The sequence below is a fragment of the Periplaneta americana genome, chromosome 3 (genome assembly GCF_040183065.1).
Source record: "Periplaneta americana isolate PAMFEO1 chromosome 3, P.americana_PAMFEO1_priV1, whole genome shotgun sequence".
Classification (NCBI taxonomy): domain Eukaryota; kingdom Metazoa; phylum Arthropoda; class Insecta; order Blattodea; family Blattidae; genus Periplaneta; species Periplaneta americana.
The window spans coordinates 122,756,135-122,774,410 of record NC_091119.1 but is presented as its reverse complement, the minus strand read 5'-3'; the positions used below and the strand labels follow the sequence as shown (position 1 = coordinate 122,774,410).

At 34.8% G+C, this 18,276-nt stretch overlaps 1 protein-coding gene across 3 annotated transcripts in view; it reads right to left on the bottom strand.

Moving 5' to 3' along the window:
- Eip74EF (Ecdysone-induced protein E74) overlaps positions 1-18,276 on the bottom strand; it is a 1,140,187-nt gene that overhangs the window by 779,242 nt on the left and 342,669 nt on the right. The gene's annotated exons all lie outside the window — the stretch shown is intronic.

The window sequence follows — 18,276 nt, the reverse complement described above, 5'->3', positions numbered from 1 at the left end:
CTTGGGCTGATTACCTGGTTGGGTTTTTTCAGAGGTTTTCCCCAACCGTAAGGCAAATGTCAGGTAATCTATGGCGAATCCTCGGCCTCATCTCGCCAAATATCATCTCGCTATCACCAATTCTATCGACGCTAAATAACCTCATAGTTGATACAGCGTCGTTAAGTAACCAAGTAAAAAAAGTCCATAAAATAGAATTTGTGGGAAATGGCAAAAGTTTTTGAGAGTAGTCAGTCATGAAATTTTATCTTGTTGCCACAATCATTTGCATGGCATTTCCTTCAAGGAAGGACATACTACCTTTGTCCAGAATGAAGATTACACTAAGGCAAATCAAGCAGTACCAGTAACTCATTCTTTCAACTTTTTGGACATACAACCTTTGTGCTCCTAGCCATCGATAAGCATTATTCCCCAATAAAGTGACAAAATCTGACCACTAAGTTTAAGAAAAATGGGTATATGCAGACAGATAAACGGCATGCTGAAAAACACTTTATCAATATCAGGCATGCTAAAAACGCGTATTTCCGCGAAAATTACGAAATTTATTTTTGCAACGTCATAATACTGTACTTTCGCTGTATTTCGTATAGCAGTGAGAAATGTTCTATGTTCATGGATTGTGAAGAAAGAGGTTGCTATGACAACAATGATGTATTATAGTGTGGCAAATCGTTTCATAATGTCAACTTTGACGTTTTAGTTGTCATGGTAATATTTTTACGACGAAATTTTAATAATGTGGCATATTATGCACGATTCTGACTAACGATAAAGACTGTTTAAAATGCTCATGTACGAAAAAATAATTATTTACGATACGACTGAATGTTTAAATTATTCGTTTATATTCAGTTTAACTTACTTCTAGTTGACTGCATTTCATTACTCTTAACGGTGGATTGCTATGGCAACAGAAAAATGATTGTTATTTTGTCAAGAGAAAGAAAAGGATCTCAGAGTTTCATTTGACTATCACACATATGGTTGCGATAGAGATTTCAGAAGGTTTTCTTATTGTTTACTTATTTAAATAGAGGTACATAATTGAACATTGAAATGCGAGAATAATTTATTTCAGTAGCAAATTAATTTTGAAATTTACATATCAAATTTAATCAATATATTCAGTTAGTAAAACATAAATAATAATTTATTCGAATAAAAAAAAAACAGAAAAATTAAATGTTACCAATCGCGCTACAAATAAACTTGATAATCTATAATTGAAATACAATTTCAAACAACTGGGAAGAGATTTGGAGGAATTTTAAAAGAAAAATACAAATGAGCAAATGTAAATTTACAATGCAAAAATATGGAACAAAAATGCAGAAGGTAATTTGATGGAAACATACAATTTAATTTCGTACATTTTGGAATTTTCATCATCCTAACACATACAGGTGGAGGACGAGGATGTCCTTACTGTTTTTTGTCTTACGAACTGTGATAATCTAAAATCGCATTAGTTTTGAGGCTTTCGAGATGAATGTTGTGGTTTTCTCATCGTCTTCAAACTTCATATCTCCAACGTTTCTGAACCACTTGCAGGATCCATCAAGATACACCAAGCAGAACAGACCCAACAGAACAGGTGATCCTTCGGGCCTGATAATATATTAATGCAGTTACGAAACGTTGAACACGCAGTGGATAACCCAAAACATTTCTTCTAAAACCAAGATTATCATTATTATCTTGTTTTTATTATTCTACCGGTAGGTATTTCTTAATGTTTAAATTTGTTTCCGTATTTCCATAGCAACTAAGCTCTGACAACTCTTTTACAGTATTGATCTTAATAGACTGACTGGGAATGCGTGTAAATTAAATCAAGGTGAAGAACAAAGCCTAAACAAAGAAGTGCCTTGGAGACGAGCTATATCATTAATAGATCGAAGATAAATAACCTTTGTTTAGTAGAGTATGTGTAACATGACTTACTTTATATTTTAGAAAATAAACATTTTTTACAGAGTTGTGTTACCAGTGAGTTTGTCCCAAGCGCTGGAGGTCGGCGTGTGGCATTCCTGGCTTGGATTCTACACCGTCATCAAAACTTGCGCGCATCGCCCAGCCGATGACAATGACCCGACCGAGCTTTACGATCGTAGCCAAGCAACAACCTCTCCGCCCGAACAGGCAACAATGTAACCAAGCCAATAATGGTTACAATTTACTCAACAATTGGCTAAGCTGACTGGATCAACTGATCCTACAATAGTTTAATTACTCGATTAAAACAATGTTGTTGTTGTTTAGTCAACTGTCCGAAGACAGATCTGAATCTCACAAGTGATACCAACAAGGCACACTTATGAGGCAACTAGACCAGGAGATAATGGGGTAGGGTGGCCAGTTCCTTTCCCCCTCTATTGCATACAACGCCGACTAGCTACATATTACACTAATCAGACTTCAGTTCCTCTGATTGAGGTTCTGACTGATATGTACATCTATTATCAGGCAGTACATCTCACTTGACGATATGTGTCAGAGGAAGAACAATGTATGCATCTGAAGTCTGATTAGTTTAATATGTAGCTGGTAGGTAATGTATGCAATGGAGAGGGAAAGATGCTGGCCACCCTACCCCATTATCTCCCGGCCTAGTTGCCTCATAAGTGGTTTCTTGTTGGTATCACTTGTGAGGTACAGACCTATCTTCGTACAGTTGACTAAACTACAACAGACTTCAGATGCATACAAACAATAGTTCTTCCTCTGACACACATTATCGTCAAGAGACACTTACATTTCAGTCACAACGTCAACCAGAGGTAATTAAAACAATAAATCTCTGAAAATGTTTTACTTTCATTTTAAGACCAACACGTGTGTGAAGATTGTACACAGAATTAAACAGTGTCATGCAAACTACACATATAATCTTGCTGTGAGATTTATAAAATAATTAAGTAAAATACACCCACACTTCCATACTACAAAGAAAAATAGTCTTGCGAACAAAGATTCGCAGCTTTATGGGGGTGTGCCGGGGAACTATACTTGAAAAGTTTGTAATAGGAATTACGAAACACTCTGTATAGAGACAATTTTCTCCATAACCTGACATATTTTCTCTTTATTTCCTGTATTATCCAATTTTCTTCCTTTGTCTTTCAAATTTATTTTAATCTTCATTCCTTTTCACCATCTTCACTCACTAGGCCTTACGTTTGTCCTATTCTTATTCATTGTTTGATGACTGTAAATCTTTGCGTTATACTTATACTTATGGCTAACATAACCCGGAGTTTCATTGCCGCCCTCACATAAACCCGCCATCGATCTCTATCCTCAGCAAGATTAATTCAGTTCCTAGCATCATATCCTACCTCCCTTATATCGTTACCTTTCAATAATTACAGAGGCCACAAAGACTTTGAAAATAATGGCCCGACATCGAAATTTTTACTTGGTTATTTAACGACACTTTATCAACTACTAGGTTATTTAGCGTCGATGGAATTGGTGACAAGGGAGTGATATACGGCGAGATTAGGTAGAAGATTCGTCATAGATTACTTGACATTCGACTTATGTTTGGGGAAAACCTCCGAAAAAAAAACCCAACCTGGTATCAGCCCAAGCGGGAATCGAATCCACTCTCGAGTGCAGACAAACGCGCATGTCGCCTAAACTACGCCAATCCAGGGACTTCGCAACAGCGAAATAAAAAATAGCAATGAATTTCTAAGTACGTACTAAGAGAAACATTGCTCTATAGTCGCTTTTGTCCACTAGAATATCACAATATATGTATAGAATCGAACTTCAGAGTTTTTAGTATTTCAGCTTTTACTCGTACATCACATATCAGATATTGCCACGCAAAACCACGAATTTAAACCGCAGTCACAGCAAGTACGATATATTCTTGAAAGATAGCCTGCCGATATGCTATCGTGGAGAAAAGCGAACAAATGAACTGTTAAACTGAGTACGGATAAAATAACAATCGAAACTGATCAGTGTACCAAATTTTGAAGGCTATGGAGTGAGAACACTGTGACGCATGGAACTGTGCATCATGGTAGCGCAATGGCACCGTGTCTGCCAATTCAGACATCGTCGTGAAAGAAAGAAAACACTTTCTACGCTAATCCGTTGCTACGTAGGTGTATTCGCGGGTCGTTCTGCTTCTTCGACTACTTTCACAAACCAACACTGGCAGTACGGGCTCCACTAGCAGCAGCTCGTAATGATCCGCTAATGATTTCATCTGTGAATCCGTATCTGAACCACTAAATATAGCCTGAGATATTAAAAATGTGTTACAATATAGTACACTTCTTAAGTTTCATTTTCAATATCATTGCTTTTCGTTCGTTGTTTCTATAGTAACGTGTAATTTTTAATACTGAAAATTAACTAATTATTTTACTCAAACATACCGGTAGATAGTAAACAGGTTGTTCTTGATTATAGACTTCAAACACTGTACTTTTTTTTACTGAAAGAAATGAAAGTTGACAGGGTCGGCCTTCGGGTTACAAACAACTGATGCAAAAGTTGTAAAAACTATATCAGCAATCCATTTTGTTAGGCTATGAAGTTTTGAGAGTAACTATCAAAAGGTTGAATAGGCCTACGCATTCTGCAATCAGCATATTCCTGACTGGTTTTATCTTCAGTCCGAAAACAGATAACTGTGAAATGAAGTATGTAAATTATGGTATCACAACATGTCCATACTGATGGGAATCCACAGACCAAGAAACGTGACCTTGTGCAAAATTAATGTACGACCACATTCCCAGGGTCAGGTTTTCGAGTCCGTGGCTACCTACCTATCAGTAATTCCTCTATGAACGTACGTAGAGACAAATGTTCGGATGCAGCAGCAGCAGCAGCAGCAGCAGCAGCAGCAGCAGTAGTAGTAATAATAATAATATAATAATAATAATAATAATAATAATATAATAATAAGCGAATGGAAAGAAAATTTCAATAAACATTTTAAATTATGGGCCACAACATTGGATGCTATTCTATTCGCTGATTACCAGATTTTATTTCTGCGAACAGAGACTTCAAAGAGTTATATAAAATTCCAACTAGGCCTACTTATAATTTGTTCATATCAAGCAGTAAAGCTAAAATAACGATCTTTGAAGATAAGCAACCGATCAGATCAAAAATAATTATCGTATAAATAATGATGGAACAAGTTTCTCATTTTAATTATCTTGGATGTGATGAGTCATATGACGGGAAAAATGATCTTACAAATAAACTGTAAAAATTTCAACATATGTGTGGTACAATGCACAGAACTATGAGAAACAAAACCGAATCGACATACAACTCAAATTTTATAAAGTGATGGCTGGCTCAACGCTAACGTATGGTTCAGACAATTGGGCACTAAACAGATCTGACAGAAGGAAAATTGAAACAAATGAAATCAAGTTTTTAAGGGGGGTTGTTGGTTTCACTTTGCTTGATCAAGTGAACAATAATCAGAAATAGACTAAATATGTTTAACTTAAATTAAAAAAATATATATTTTAAATAAAAACAGCTGGTGTGCTCACATATTGGGAATGGATCTTAATAGAATAAGTAAAGAGATTCTACATTATAAATCAGAAGGTCATAGAGATGTTGGTTGTCCTAGGACAGCGTTTCTCAAACTATGGTCCGCGGACCACTTGTGGTCCTCGAGGTCTGCCCTTGTGGTCCTTCAAAAAAGACAGAAAAAAAAATAAAATTCGAACGAATTGCGTATCACACTGTAGCTTAAAATATCAGAGTTTGGAAATGACACATGGCAGTACAGACATTTTATGAAATTTATTACCCTACCCGTCTATCGATTTCCCACTCTACTCTCAGCAACAAAAGAGGGATTTAAAGCACTATATACGTGGTGTTTCTCGACATCTTTTCCCTGCACATCTGGCGCCGCGCCTGTAACCCAGCCAGGGACCACCCGAATTCATAACAGAGGACCAAAGTACCGAATCTTAATTCAGTTTTAAAATATAAGTATACTGGTATTAAAATATGCTACGAAATGATAAATTTGCTTTCGAAGGGTACAAGAGTAAGGTGGTCCGCAGAACTGTTTTGACTTTAAAAAGTGGTCCCCACTTCAAAAAAGTTTGAGAAACGCTGCCCTAGGAGATTCTCTCTGAATCAGAAAAGTCAAAGTCGTCAATATTAGTAGTGTCTTTTGCCATCGACGTTTCTTCCCTAGTTGATGTTATCTTTTGTTCAGGTAAAATAGTATTCACCTTTGTTAGAGACACCTTTTTTGCCTCTGCTACTCTCTGTACATTATTTTTTACTTCTCTGCCTATATCATCATCATCATCATCATAATCATCATCAGGTGATAGTCCTAGAAGGACTGTTCCGGTCTACAAAAGTTCATAGGGCGACCCAATGATCTTTTCCCTGTTGGTCTGTAGTTCAAGATCGCTTGAGGAATCCTTGTTCTAGGCATACGCTTGACATGGTGAAGCCAGTTGTCTTGATATTGATGAATATACTGCAGTACAGGTTCCATTCCCAGTTCCTGTAGGATGTCTTCATTTCTTTTATGATCCCATTTAGTTTATCCTGCTGTTCGGCGCATAAACTTCACTTCACTGGCAGTAATTCTATTTTTATCGCTTTTTCGTAAGGTCCAGGCTTCGCTACCGCAACAAAGGACAGGTCTTGCTAAGGTCTTGTACAGACGAGTGCGGGTATGTTTCTGGACTAAAGAAGGTTTCATCATACTGTTGATAATGCTTCCAGATTTATTCAATTTAAAAAGTTTTTGTGAGATATCTAGATGAGGTAGAAAGGAAAGCTTGAAACCAAGATAACTGAATTCATTAATCCTTTCTAAAATGTTACCATTTATAAAAATTTTGCTTCGTACTGGTTCTTTGCCGCAGAATGCCATTATTTTTTTTTTCTGTGGATATTTCCATGCGATATTTATCAGCTATTAATTTTAAACTATAGACTGATCGTTGTAAATCATCCTCTGAAGTGCCTATTTCTTCATAAAATTGCATACATTGAGAATGTTCTCTCTTGTTGATCCCCTTTTAGTAGGCCTGCTATATTTTAGTTTAAAAAGTATCGGCGACACCTCGTCTATAGGTGCAATTCTTCTAAGCAACCGAGTATACTTTTCTTTAGTGTCGTTGCTCCTCCTTTGTCTGAAGCCCCGCTTTCCTCCAATCTGAATGTAGAACTTAAACCTGACCTGAACATTTTTAGGTTGAGGGTCACGTGACAATGAATGAGCCCATTACTTCTTACGAGAGTGCTTTCCTCTAGACTAGAACTTAACTGAACTAAGGGAACCTGAACGTAACTGACACCTAAATCTATATTTTTTTTTTCAGTTTGTCACTAGAATTTTAAGTTTTCCACCAGAAATCTAGGCGAGAAAAATTACAGTGGCAGTCGTTTTTTACAGTTCAGTTCTCAATTTCGGTGCGATTGTTCCCGTGTAGTAAGGTTATTAGACATATTAGTTTTCATAGAAGTTTTGTGTTTTTTCAACAATATGAGTGGAAAACGAAAATTTTCATGTATTGAATAAGAAAGATTAATCGAATTTGTACGCCAAAACGAATTTTTATATGACGTTCAAGACAAAGAATATAGAAATACGGAGAAGTAACAACGCTATTGGAAGGAGTTCGACGAGAAATTAGAACGATCAGCTAAATAAGATTCACATTTTCAAAATTAACTTGATTTCAATAATTCTGTTGACTCTCTTTCATAGAAAGAGTTGATTTTTGAACAAGTGTAATATGGTAGCACGATCAATTGGCTAGTAGGCTATAACAGCTGTAGACCTGTATTATCTGTTAATTCGTCCACAAAAAAAAAGCGCCAAAGTATGGAATTCAAACTCAATTTCTTCACTTTCATGCAGTCTTGTCAACCACTGTTCAGCCATCAACACAAATATGGACTTTTCAGTTCAGTTTTAAGTTTTCTAGGAAAGCATAACTGAAAACTGACTTGGAATACCTTAACTTAAGGATTTAGGTACAGCTTACAGCAGTAATTTTTTTGGAAATATCCAACATTTTTTTCCTCCATTACTGCATCATGTACAATAATGAAAATTGGTATGTGTAAAACACTGTCCTTCTATATGGGAAAATATTTTTACGATTAAGAAAAATTATATATATTTTTTTCAAAATTCATAATGGTGGTAGTTCAATGTACAGTGATGAAGCGTTTCCCTCATAACTCATAAACTTGTTAACTTTTTCATGTTCTCTCTCTTTTATTTTGTTGCTGAAACTCATGTTTACAATATAGTGATAGATTTATTGATATTAGTTCACAAAAGTACAAAACTTAATAATTTAACAAAAAGATCTATATACAAAAGTGTTATACATAATAAATATACAATTTCCTAAACTAATTAATTTATCGCAAATCTCAATAATTTATTGTTTCAAACTTGCACTTACGTCTGGTTTTAGTGTATGTCATGTTTACAATATCATGATCCTTCAACTACATTCCTTAATAAATGATATTTTTATATTTTGTGTTACAAGAAAATATTGATATTTGACCGTTTTTAAAATGATTTTATTTTTTACCAGTCAATCTATCAAAGGTAGAGAAGTGATATTGCATCATATTGTAGATAAGACATGCATAAATAAGTACATACAAACAATTTCATCACAGAATATGGGATAGTTTTTTAGTTATGTGGGAGAAACTTCATCACTGCACATTAAACTGAATTTTGAAAAAAAAAAAAAAAAAAAGAAGAAGTAAATATTTGTTTTTAAATCGTAAATATATATATATATATATATATATATATATATTTTTTTTTTTTCATATAGCAGAAGGACAGTGTTTACACATATTAATTTTCATTATTGTACAAGATACAGTAATGGAGGAAAAAAATGTTGAATATTTCCAAAATTTTACTGCTATAAGCTGTACCTAACCCCTCAACACATGAGCTCAGTTTTAATTTCTAGTTCAGTCTGATATTGGAGGAAAGCGAAGCTTAATCCAATCCCTTTGCTGACTCAACTCTGCACCATAAAGGCTCGCTATATAACTTTCCCTTTCCTCACAAGAACCAAATAGATTTGCGAGACTTTTTTTATACCAGCCATGATATACGCAATAGCCAAGACGTAGTTTCAACGATGCGAGGAACCTATGGCCCTAAATTCGAATCTTGTCTAAGGCGAGAATGTTTGTATACTGTCCAATGTGACGTGTGTGCTGTGTAGGCTTGGCTTTTCAGGGCTGGGCCCAGGACAGGTCCTGTGTTGTCTTAGTGGAGGTCAGACACCGTGCTCATGTCGCACCCTGGGGGTCTCACTGTTTATCAGTGTTGTGTCCTCGAAATAACTCCTACTATCGGCGTGGGGTAAACTCCAACAGAGGTATACGAAATAAACTCAATAGATATACAGCAATACTATTCTTTGAGATAAGACTGTTTCAACTGCAGAGTTATGCAGCGCCTCAGAAATGACAGAGTAACTAAAAATCCTTAAAGATTAAGTAGTATCACAGTCTTGTATATAGGGCTACAGTCACGAAGGTCAATACGTAGGGAATATGCATCCATAAATAGTTGCTAACTACTAAGGTCGCTACTATCGCCTCATCACAGACAATTCGAAATAGTACCTGCACAGTCTATTGTTCCTAGTTCTCAACAGCTCAAGCTTCGTGACTGTATATACTAGACTGTGGTAGTACTTCAAAGGGCAGTAACAAATTATTTCGAACTCGATTGGGTTTTTCCCGGAAGAACATCAGTTAGTACAACTTGTTCCGGTCTCCTGCTGTGACTGACCTCCAATCTGTCACGCAGGCGTTCCGGGTTCGAGTCCCGGACATGGCTGTTATTTTTTTATTGAAAACTCCATAGTGACACTTGTGACGGACAAGATCGTAGTTGGGGTTTTTCTCGGGGTTCTCCCGTTTCCCCATATTAGGCATCTACATCATTTCGTCAACATCTCTCCATTCCGTTATCATTCCATAGCATTCCCTGAACGCCAGCTGGCGACGCATGGAGGGGCTGGGGCGAGCGGTGTTGCCTGCTACGCAGCGATCTTAGGCCCAATTGTATAAAACTCCCTGACTAAAGATCAACTTTGATCGAAGATCGAAAAGTGAACCGAGTTCAGACACTTCTTCTATTGTATAAAACTTTTCTGCGATCAAATTACCTTAGTTCAAATGCAATCTAAGTTCACGTGAAAAGGATTTGGCAACATCGCATAAACAGGTGAAATACGTGATGCGCGGACAGGTTTGTTCAGTGTTACCAATCTAGTGACTTTAACTCTTTTTCAACAACAATTTCTTTTATCTTTTATATTACTTAAATATGGATTTAGTGACCTTTTTAGCACCCCATAGTGACAAAATTTAATCTTTCTTTGTTGATAATGAGAAATCTAGCGACTTTACAACTACTTTTTGGCGACTTTCCGTACACTCTGTTGGAGACACTGGTTTTTTGTGCAATGTAAATAATGGCGGACAATAAGAAGGTTGACTGTTCTCCGAGTTGTTATCATGTTATGGTGTTTGATACTGCTAAACATAATAAAGCTTTATAAAACGACAATTTTCGTTTAGTAATACAGTTAATTGAAAATTTATGAATGTACCTATCATATCCATTAATAATTAATGGTTGTTATAAACATAATATAATTATAGGTTATGTTATTTGATACTGCTGAACACGACAGAGCCTTATAAAATATAAGATTGTGTATTAAGGCAAGATATTGAAAGAAATATATATAAATGTACCTATCATATCTATTAATATTAATAATAATGGATATTTTATTTGCACAATCTGTCACTCGTATATTTGAAACAGAAAAGAAATAACTGAACTTGGATCATCTAACTTAATCGGAGAAATTTCTTCAGTCAAAGTTGACTTTAGTTTAAGACAAATTAATCTCAGATTAGACTTTATACAACACAAAATTCCAAGTTCAGCTGAAACAAGGATCAATTTAACCTCTGATCTAAGATTAAATGGTTTATACAATCGGGCCTTAGTGTAGTCAGCCGGTGTGGGTTCGGGAATGCGCCTAGCGGCCTAGCTTGAGGATTATACAATAGATCTTAAAAGGTCGCAGTGCTCCCCTTCCGAAATTCAATGCAATTCAAATTTAACTGGTCCAAGGAATCGCAGTCTACAATTCCCCAATGTAAGGCCTACTCCTTAACCTACAACTAGTCCTGGCGGTGTTTATTTCACTATAAATTCGTTTAATTTTATTAGTACATATTTCCACAACTTCTCAATAGGTAAATGTGGGGCATTTATTTATTTTGGTTACTGCTTCAATTCTAACATTTATTCACACGTTCCGACTAAATTAAATATATTCACACATATTATATTATGTTTGCAGTCAATAAATTCAGATACCAGGACAATGCGGCTACAGAATAATTTGGTTTCTCCTGATATTTTTAATCCAACTTTGCTTCATTGTATTACGTATGCTAATGGCCTGAAGTCAGGAGATCAGTGACAACAACAAAAACTACAGTAACAACAACAATATTAATTGACTACGAATGGTCTCTTGACCAGAATCAATAGAAATTTACCGATAAAATTTCCAAGTACTTCTGCACAAATAAGCATTCATCGCTCCTCAAAAGTGTGCTCAGAATTGAAATTAAAATAAGGCTGGAAGTTTAAATAAATTATCAAGTTTAAAATTATGCCATAGCTCGTTTATATTCTCTTATCGTAAAACAAATGAATTAATTTCTACATGAAATAACATGTGACAGTGGAAACAAATTATAATATGTTTTATCACTACAGCAACGAGCTATTTTCTTTTTCCAATGACCACATTTACCAATAGCCCTTGCTTTATAAGTACAAGAGACGCGGGCGCCCGCACGTCTTGCACCGAGAAGTACGAATAGGCAACCAAATAGCAGATATTGTCTCGAATACCTCAAGAGAATGTCTTAAGTCATAAATCATAATAATAAAAAGCAAAGAAAAGAAATTAGTTATTACTTAGAGGTACTCTTTTCATTTCTTTATATTATTGCAGAAATTTATTTCTAATTTGTTTCAAATGCTTTAATTTATGTTTTATTTTTTATTCACAACTTTATTATTTTTCATTTCTGTTTGTTCTATTTTCATATTTTATTTTTATTAAATCTTTACGTACCATAATCTAGGCCTATATTTATGTGAAATAGTATTATTTTTACTCGTATAGCAATTTTTTTTTATAATTTTACTTATTTAAATTATTTTCATTTATTTACTTAACCTATTTTACGCATATAGGCTATCTACCAAAAGGGCCAATATCGCTTTTTCTTTTTTTTTTTTTTTTTTGCGAAATTGTGTTATGGTAATGAAATTAGACATTCTGTAGGTGGCGAAAGGACGAACGCTTCCTGTTCAGACATCAAGTCAAAAACTGCAAAATAGGTCTGCACTTTGAGGTCAATCTTGTATTAAATTCCAGCTAAAGGGACCAATGTCTATATTTACAATCATACTCATTCCGTTAAGCCGGAAATTAGGAATTTTGTCCTTTTCCGTTACCTAAACTGCTGTATCAGTTGTTTTGCATTTCTGTAACAAGAGAACATTGTTTACCTTCATGGTATGATTTTAACCGTCTAAGTGGAAATATATTACCGTTTGTCAGGTGAAATATGCAATAAAGATTTAGCAGCAAAATGATAAATAATTACAGTCTAAATTAAGCTTTATACTTTGAAAAATAAATGTGAAGTTTTTATTGTTGGAGGTAATGAAAAATACATAATTATACAGTTAAACAACTCTTTATCTAGTAAAAGGCAAAGATAAACTTTTCTGAGATTATGAAATAGGCCTCAATGTGCATTTGGTAAAAAAAAATGTAAAAAATAAGTAAGATGACAATTTGCATAGCAGAAAGGCCAATGTCTCATATTTAAAATTAATTTCTAAATAGGTTATAAATGAAAATCACTTAGTAACAAACATACTTCAATTAGTATTCTTTAAATTGCTTAGGCCTATCATACATATAAATGTATTTTGTGACAGTCTTTTCATCTCTTGTAAAGTTTCAAAAATAAGATTTTGTATTTTTGGCATATGATCATGAATATAGTTTCATTTATGTATGTACAGAATGAACCTAAGTAATGTCATTAATTCCAAGGAGTTATTCTTTGAGATATTTCAGAAAAAAAAGTTTAATATAATTTAGCTCATTTTTGCTTCCTTTCCGAGATAAAAATTGTTTAATATGAAACATTTCATACAGTATTTTGGGAAAGCCATTGATTGAATTCCCAATATGCTCAGTGAATTTAAGAGACCAGTATGTTATGATCAGAGGGCTGATCTGTGTACGGTCTGAAAACGAAACAGGTTAGACGCGACGCGAGCAGCAGCAACACAGTCCATGCATACCAACCTTGAGGGACAACGCACACAGTCCGCCCTCTAATTATGATAATAGATGATTGAAAGAATTTTAGTTTGTCCTTCAAATGTGCAGAAATTTGATCCCAACAAATTTAACATCGTAAAATTCCTTTGCAGAACGAAAAGTTATATTTATTTGGATCAAATTTCTGCACATTTAAGGGACGAAACTAAAGTTCTTTCAATAATTTATTATCATAATACACTGCTGTCTTAAATTGACTGAACATATTGGGAATTAAATCAATGGCTTTCCATAAACACACCATGAAACATTTCATATAAACAATTTTTATTTCGAAAAGGAAGCAAAAACAAGCAAAATTGTATTGAACTTTTTTGTTTGAACATACATGATCGAAATTATAGCCGTCCAAATCTTGGATTTAAAATATCGGCATCCTAATCAATTGAAATGAACAAAAAAGAAAATGTAAATTAATGTTAAAAAAGTACATAATGAAATTTAAAAAAAAGAATATTCTGCGACAAGAATAACACCCTGACATAATGACATTACTTACGGTTCACCCTGTGTAAACATTCAATATGTGTGAAGAGGAATATTAGCAGCAGTAACGTTTTATTTAAGGACGCTTACATTACAGAGCTTATACAGCGTCGAAGTTCAAAGTGGGCGAGAAATAACAGATAAATTTTGCCCGGAGCCTTCTATTAGGGACCGAGTTCTTTTGTGTACTGTAAATCTATCACAAGTGCTTCTCAACGTTACTTCCCTCCCGGAGAAAACCATAATAAGTACTTTAACGCCTTCAGTCGAGTTTGAACCCAAGCATCTCGGATACAATGGTTAGCACGATAACTACCAAGACCATTGAGAATGACTGTTATGGATGGATGGATGGATCGCGCGTCCTTGCAATGGAATTTGAGGCCGAGAGGAAATGTCTATGTGATCTCCAAGCCTGTTGGCCACTTGTCTCACTCCGTTTTCAACGTTCCATTTGAAGAAACTCTAGAGAATTTTGAAGGGGAGAAGCCGAAATTAGACGTAATCTAATAGTTTCCACATGAATACGACTATTATTAGGATATTGAGCCTATAACGTTTATTATTCTTGCACATTAAAAATCATGTTTACAATCAATTACTGTCATACTGGATGAAATAAAAACTTTTGAAGTGAAATGTTCGCGGTACAAGAGAGAAAAATTTGTAACGTTTTGACATGAAAAGTTTACTCTAACGTCACTATGGAAATAGAAGTGTGTGATGAACTTCGTGCCTCGTGGTTTTTTACTCGGTCCGTCTTGCTCCATTCTCTATTTAATATGCTTAGAAGTTAGTCATTTTCCACCTAGTTTTCTTAGTTCATTTTTCCAAACTAGTGACGTCCATGTTCTTTAATGGAATCGCCCTTTTTCGGGAATTGGCTTCGCCATCAATCTTGAGGGCAGCCGAGCGGCCTAACCACTCCAGGCTCTTGCGTATATTCACAATGTAAAATCAAATGTATTGTGAATTTTAAAGACTAGTGTTATACATTTAGAATGCGGATTTCTCTACACATTTTTGACATAATATAGCCAAGAATTAAAAAAAATGTTGTTCTCTCTTATAATAAATAGTAATTTATAGTACGAGAGTGGCCGATGGTGATAATTTTCACAAACGAATAAAATCTGTTTACTCCCGTGTGCAATACAATATTTTACCCATGATGGTATCTACGTTAATTGTAAATTATAGGCCTTTTCTTTGTAGGCAGGCCTAATGTGTTCTTTGTGAAATTATAAATGAATGAATGTATGGATTTTATTGTTGCTAATGTGTTGGTTGTCATGGAGACAGTGATTTAAAAATGAATTCACTATTGTGAGTTAAAAACTTTTAATTCACTGCAGTGAATAAAGCCATTGTTTAGGTTGCTAAGGACGGTGAAATAGAGACCAGTTTAGATACCAGTCATGGATAAAAGTAATTATTTAACAGAGGAAATAAATAAACTGCTAGTTCATAGTGCTAACGACTTCAGCAATTGGGTACCTGGTTCTAGTTAGTGCACCGATTCTATAAAATTAACATGGAGGCATGAGATAATAATTATTCTGACTACCATTACCTATAATTAATTCAGGCTTCACCTCTATTTGCTTGTTTGTTCGATTAATGATTGCAGCAATATATTAAAATGATTGACGGACTGACCTGCACATATTTCTTCCAATAACCACAAATGAAAATCATTCAAATTTGTTTTCTTCCGTAGAAAATTTTAAGTTATAGCAAAATAAGTGGAACTAAATAAATTGCAAGATGACAGGGCTAAAGCCTTCAAAACTGACTACCTGGTTTTAATGACTGCACCGATTCTAAATTAACATGGAGGCATAGAGTAATACTCTGCCGGTCATCGCACTTTGCTCAGGCTTCTCACCTAGTACGTTCGTCCTCGAGGTTTTTCACACACTAATAATGAAAATATAAGGTTGTATGGGTTATCAAATGTACCAACTACTGAATCATAATGAATATGGCGTGATCATAAGCTGCAGACACAGGCATACATAGTTACAAAACATAGGGAAACTACGAAATCCATTTCCCTATTCAATTTGTGATATCAGTTTTGACATTCTCTCGCTCTGATTTCTATGTTTGAATTTCAGTTTAAAGAGAGAATTCAAAGTTTAATTACAGGTAAAATTAAAATAACCATTCGAATAATTTAAATTCATCATTACTTTTCCCTTTGTTAGATAGAACTTAATTAAAAATTATTGGTGCTATTAACTACGAACATGACATCTTTGTAATGCTGGTTATCCTTTTAAAAGAAGCAAGGCGCGCGTAGTCCTAAGAGCTGTCAGATTTGAACAGCTCAAATATTTCAGCCAGCTGTCTGGATTACAATTCTCTACATCACATCACATCAATTCACCTTCTTGTACGTCTATTTAAAACTACTTCAAATATCCACACTTCCGTCCTACGATAACAACTTATTTCTAGGAATGAAAACAGATGTCTGGGATGTTGATAATAATTTGTGATTCATCTTCTTCGCGTAACTGTACCCGTTGAGATGGACAAGGCCGAGTTGTGATAGGATTTTGATACGAACTAAGACTGTTTTCTTATTGATAACGTTCTTTCACAATTTGTGTCATCATGTACGTCATCACTCAGTCAATCTTTACGAAAGTAAAGTCCTAGTCCTATTTTCTCTGTTTAACAATACTTCCTACATAGAGACGCTGTCTTGCATAATTGTGATTTGATTTGAATGTACGCACATACATGTTATACTAAGGGAAGGGTATATGTAGAGGAAAATTAATCTGATATTCATTAAATAAATAATAGTTTCGTAAATAAAGGAGCAAAGTGTAACCAAAATTATGGACAAGATTTGGTGAAGAACTCGATAAAATGTCAAATAGGCCTACTATTTTAAAGAATTTCAAGAAACATCTGAAGAACATGAAAAATACTTGAACATAAGCACACGGAGTCGAAATTAGGACCTCCAAGATTTAAGATTTCGAGATCTGAATGCTAAGTAATAATTTACGCAAGAAAAATAATATTTAAACAGAAAATAATATTTTAATTCACGTACAAGAAATATAGCCTACAGTCATTCTTTCAAAGTACTGTATTAAGAGATACTGTATTGAGTTCAATGCCCTTCGGAGGGGAAGGGGGAACAACACCGAATTGATTTTAAAAATAAACATCAAGGGAGTTAGAAAACCTTCTAACTCGAGCGTTCACGATGTAAAAGGAAGTCGTGGTTTCACTGTCGTAGTGTCAACACTGCTTGATCAATTTCCTATTATACCTGTATACCTCAGTGTCACCAGATTTCATTTCGACAATGACGACGGGTAAGAATCATTCTAGCCACAATCTTGATTTAAAGATTTCGAACTATGTAAACAAAACACTCGCATGAATGTTTACATCAAAACTCCCTCATATCTTAAGTTCAATAACTTCGCTTACTTAATCCGTTTTGTTCTTATATCAATAACAGCACGAATGCTAGGTATATTGTTAACTACAGATAGATTCAGGAAGAACAAAATGCGTTTACGACCACAAAGAAATCAATCACAATACATTGCAGGCATATCCACGTAAAACTAAAAGCGTTTCTGACAGCAAAACAATAAATAAATAAAATACAATAAAATAACATCGAATATATTTACGAATTACCAGCACGACTAAATTTATAATTTTCAATGCAGCTGATTAACGAATAAAATAGAAAAAAAAATAAAAAAAATACTAATATTTGTGAAGTGTTTCAGTTAAGCTCAAAATATTATAAGAAGAGATGTTTATAAAAACGAAAACGATAAATAAAACTTAACTCAGAAAAAGAATAACACCAATGTATGCGAGGTTATCAAGCCATACAAAACAAAAAAATAACGAACCTTTAAACATTTTAAATAAACCTCACATTATATTAAACGTTCATTGGAAACATGAACTTAAAAATACCTCACGAGGTAAAAGCAGAACAGAAACGTCGATAAATTTAAATATAAAAAGAATTGTTTTGTGAGTTCGACAATGGGTCAAATCGATATCGCATTCATTAATCAGAAACAGGCGGGCATTCCGTTAGTTTACAAATGGTAATGCTAGGGGACACTGCCCCTGCATGTCATCACCCGCGATATTAGCGGGAGCAGGTGAACAAACTCGCTGACCCGAGCGCCAGTCAGAGCGCGCAGCGCGGCGGCCGCCTGCATCGACCGACTACCTGTTGCGCCAGCACGTGACAACACCCCATTCACAACCGCGAGCGAGGGTTGAACCACCC